The sequence below is a fragment of the Puma concolor genome, chromosome C2 (assembly GCF_028749965.1).
Source record: "Puma concolor isolate L17-30 chromosome C2, mPumCon1.1.hap2, whole genome shotgun sequence".
NCBI classification, from domain to species: Eukaryota; Metazoa; Chordata; class Mammalia; order Carnivora; family Felidae; genus Puma; species Puma concolor.
Window position 1 is genome coordinate 48,815,962 of NC_141675.1, and position 5,080 is coordinate 48,821,041.

The window sequence follows — 5,080 nt, forward strand, 5'->3', positions numbered from 1 at the left end:
CAGTAAGTTACCCTGATAAAACTCTATGAATGGTATGGAGTGACTTGCTTTGTTTCCCAGTCTCAAAGTGCCTTCTCAGTCTGGAGGATACTTTACTGACCCTCTTCCACCTTCTCACAGCCCTTTGCTGTATGTCCTTTGCTCGGGACATTATCATCCATCTGTTCCTTACTGAAGAACTTGAGGAGATAGAGAAAGAACCAGTCTGACATTGGGGTGCTTACATTTTGTTTGCGAAAAATAGGAATATGAATGAATAACAGAGTCACAAACAGTATGACAGTAGTGTGATAGTTATGAGCCAGCTGAGGCCAGACTGCACACGTACTTAACCTCCCTGTGCTTTAGTTTCCTCGTTTATAACATGGAGACAATGGTAGTTTCTACTTCATAAGGTTATTGTGAAGATTAAGTTATTTAATACATTCGAAGCACTCCAAAGAGGGCCTGGTATATCGTGAGTGCTCAAAAAAATGTTTTAAAAAAGCCTAAGATAATATACAAATCCATATTATACGTGTTGTAGAAAGTCTCCCTTTGGGGCGCCTGCGTGGCTCAGTCGGCTCAGCATCCAACTTCGGCTCAGGTCATGATCGCATGGTTTGTGGGTTCAAGCCCGTGTTGGGCTCTGTGCTGACAACTTGCTCAGAGCCTGGAGACTGCTTTGGATTCTGTGTCTCCTTCTCTCTGCCCTTCCCTGCTTGTGCTCTGTCTTCTCAAAAATAAATAAATGTAAAAAAAAAAAAATTGAAAAAAAAAGAAAGTCTCCCTTTAAGAACATTTTCCCTAGTAAGAACCAATCTTCAAAACTTCCTTTGAGACTTTTCCTTGTCATTTTGGCTTTATCTTTTCATTGTACAGGGGATACTAGGCCTGTCCGGGATGGTTAAGGTACGAGAAAGAGAGAATTGAGGGGCCCCAGCTAACCGCCAGCACCAACCATCAAGCACGTGAGTGAGGCCATCTGTGTCCTTCAGATCCAGCCCATCCCACAGCTGGCTGCAGCAACACAGGAGAGCCGGGGGGGCCAGCAGAGGAACCAAGCACCAGCCCACAGGATGGTGAGAAACCATAAATAACAACAGTGGCTTTTTAAGCCACTGATGGTAAGGTGGTTGGTTGCATAGCAAAGCATAATTGAAGTTTTGCTGTCCAGAGGTGGACATGCTAACATTTTAAATATTCCAAATCCAGATGTGACGTACATACACGTAGCTATTTGCATGTTTAAAAATGCCAAGGAGGACATTCTGCATGATGTGTTTAAAACCAGCATTTTAAAAACATGTTTGTAAAAGCATTTTTTCCTACTTAACATTTTGAATTTTTTATGAATAATTGTATATCTACACTATTTTTGGTAGTTGCATTGTAACCCTAATTTATTAACGACTCTCCTCCCAATAAACACTTAGTCTGCTTCTAATTTTTTGCCACAGTAAGAAATGCTTTGATGAACATCCTTGAACATACTTCTTTGCGTACCTCAAGGATAATTTCCTCAAGATTATATCCTGCATAGTGGAGTTCCTGCATCAAACATTTGCCTGTTTTCAAGGTTCTGAGTATGTATCATCTAATTGCTCTCCAGAGAGGCTGCACCAATTTACATTCTTACCATAAATGACTTGAAACTCTCTTTTCCCTGCACTTTTGCTAACAGTGGGTTAAAAACGTTTTGTTTTTTTTTTGTTGTTGAGCTAGTGGATGAAGAACTATGATCTCATTACTTTTTTCATTTTATCTTTACTGTTGAGGCTGTATATATTTTCATGTATATTTGTGTCTTCTCTGAAACCTACATTCTCACTCTGCTCATTTTTCCATTGTTACCTTTTTCTTACTGATTTGCAAATGATATAGATATTAATGCTTTGTTCTTATATATTTATAAATATTTTTCTTTAATTTTTCTCTAAGATCACTCTCAGAGTTTATGGGCTTAGGTAGATTTTTTTAAAAATCTACCAACAAAGCTGTTTATTTTTATTTCTGAGACTGAATGTTGATAGATGTATTGTTTTAAAGGATACAGAAGCTTAAGTACTTTCAGAGAGTGTCAGATGCCATCCAGGTAAAATCCAGGTCCCTTAGTTTATGCCATATGCCACACTCGGTTCTCACCATATTTAGCCACATGAATCTCCTACAACTTCTAACTACAAACTCTCTGTTCTTGTGAGCTTAGTTTCTGGTACATGGAGCTTGTGGGCTCTGAAGTCTGACCATGACAGACCCAAGTTAGGATTCTTTTTTCTTTAAGTTTATTTATTTATTTATTTTGAGAGAGTGAGAAAGCACAAGTGGCAGGGGGTGGGGCAGAGAGAGAGGGAGAGAGAGAATCCTGAGGAGACTCCACACTGTCAGCACAGAGCCTGAGGAGGGGTTCGAACCCACAAACTGTGAGATCATGACCTGAGCCAAAGTCAATTGCTTAAACAACTGAGCCACCCAGGCGCCCTCAAGTTGGGATTCTTACTCAACCACTTCCCCAATAGTATGAGAAGAGCATTGTGACCCTCAGCACTTCATACTTAAGTACAGACAGGATTAATGAGAGAGATTGAATTCTACATAATAATGACAATGTGTGACACACAGTTGGCACTTAATATTTGTTTTCTAGCCATCCTTTCATGTTTTTGCTCATGCTGGGACATGTTTCTGGGATACCCTTCTTTTGTTCTCCACCTCGCAATAGTGTACCTATTCTTCCGGCCTAGTTCTATCTATGCTTCTTTACAAAGGTATTCAGGGAACAGGGAGCTTCCCATGCATCTAATTCAGGTTGGGTATCTCCTGCTATTTTTTAATGTTTTAGATATAGTTAGCTAACAAAGGACACTTAAATTAGCACAATTATTATACCAGGCATATAACTAGTGATCAATGCAAATTGATTTCGTACATATAACAATAATTGGTATCTCAGCCTCTGGTATCTTGTACCATCGAATATTTTAATATCATCGGGGGTAAGGAGTGAAGGTGGTCAAGATGTGCAAACTCATACTTATAAGTAAATTCTGGGGGCATAAAGGACACCATGATGATTGCAGTTAATTATTATATATTTGGAAGTTGCTAGCAGCAAATTGAAAAAGTTCTCGGCACACACAAAAGTTATAAATGTGAGGTAATGCATGATAACTCACTTGTAAACATTTTGAAATATATACATGTATCAACCATTATGCTGTATACCTTAAACTAGTACAATGTTATGTCAAATATAACTCAATAGAACTGGACAAATTAATTTTTAAAAATGGAAAAATAATATATATACCACTGGAACCTATCATTCCTCATTAGCTCAATGTATATATTTTTCCAATTCTAAGAAGCACTTTGGCCCCACATTTTAATCTCTGGAACTGGTACATGTCTTACTTCAGAAATAAGCAATGGCCAGATGGCAGTCATGATATAGTTGGCATTGCCTCTTTATTTGTGAACATGGTCACAACTGCTCGAATTGTCATCATTTCACTGAGGTCTCTGCAATTTAGTACTACACGTGTCAAAGTCATATGATAACAGATGCTATTGAAGGCGAGAGAAATTGCCAAATTAGGTGAAAGAAATTCCAAAGCAACAACAGGCTGGTAAAAGCAATTCATTCATGTATTATATACGACTATCATTAAGGCATGGAATTTAATTTGTCAGAAACTTTCTTGTGGCCATTAAAAGAGAAGCTGTAGAGGGGCACGGCGGGGGGGGGGGGGTGGTGGCGCTCAGTTGGTTAAGCGTCCAACTCTTGATCTTGGCTCTGGTCATGATCTTCCGATTCCTGACATCGAGCCCCACGTTGGGTGCCACAATGACAGCGCAGAACCTGCTTGGGATTCTCCCTCTTCCTCTCTCTCTCCCCCGCTTCTGCTTGCTCTCTCTTTCTCAAAGGAAATGAATAAACATAAAAAAAAAAAATTTCAGAGCTTGTAATGGCATCAAACAGGATGGCCCCAGCATCAAACTTGCAGAATGAGTGTTAGTGGCTAGGAAGCAAATTCCAGAGACAAGACTAGGAAATTCTTTTAAGAAATGCTGCCCTGTCATTAGTATTGTGTGCAAAAACACATATTGATGTTCTGTATGAAAAGGGATTTGGAATTATATTTAGTGTACAAAATTTTTGGAAATACTTTACTCAATTTAATTTGCTTATATTTCTTTTTTATATATATGCATATTAGTATAAAAAAATCTATGTCCAAGTCTAAAAGTAGTCTTTAATAAGCAAAAACACGAAAATCCTAAATGATAACATGTTGTGTAGTTAAATTGGCAACTCTTTGTCCTTTCTTGGTGGTGCATACAATTGAAGCTCTCTTTGATTTGGAAATGATAAATTGGAGGCTAAAATAGGCAGTAAGTCTGTGAATTTCCAAATTTCCCCTATTGAAGGAACAGAGTTTGGTGCCTTCTGTTACTGTTTTGGTGGGAATGAAGCTGTTGCCTGGAAATGAGATAGGAAAGCCCTGTGATTTCTTCACAATCCTCTGCTACACTTGTTTGCAGACACAACGTAGGTTGAAGGTAAGCTTGCTTCTCATACCATGATTTTTAACTTGTTAACATAAGTCACAGATTGCATTCTGAATTAGGTAACACTTTATTTATCATCAGTTAAGCATTTTTAAATTATTATACTTTTCTAATATAAAAAGTAATATGTTAGTATTGAACATATTCTGTATTAAAAAGTGGGTATTATGATTGTGTAATTAGCTGTATTTCTTCTTTAAGTCTCTTAATTTTTTTTTTTTTTTTTTTACTACAACTAACAAACCTAAAATTTGTAGGGAACCACAAAAGACCCTGAATAGCCAAAGCAATCCTGAAAAAAGAAAAACAAAACTGGAGACATCACGATTCTGGGTTTCAAGCTACATTACAAAGCTATAGTCATCAAGACAGTATGGTACTGGCACAAAAACGGACACATAGATCAATAGAACAAAATAGAAAACCCAGAAGTGGACCCAGAACTACATGGCCAACTAATTTTTGACAAAGCAGGAAAAAATATCCAATGGAAAAAGAGACGGTCTCTTCAACAAGTGGTGCCGGGTAA

At 37.9% G+C, this 5,080-nt stretch overlaps 1 long non-coding RNA gene across 1 annotated transcript; it reads left to right on the forward strand.

The window, feature by feature from the left end:
- The first annotated feature begins 1,405 nt into the window (after window positions 1-1,405).
- Window positions 1,406-4,542, forward strand: LOC147577240 (uncharacterized). The gene is made up of 2 exons (XR_015240063.1): window positions 1,406-1,565; window positions 4,411-4,542. It is a non-coding gene; the product is annotated as an uncharacterized LOC147577240 (long non-coding RNA).
- Window positions 4,543-5,080: the final 538 nt, after the last annotated feature.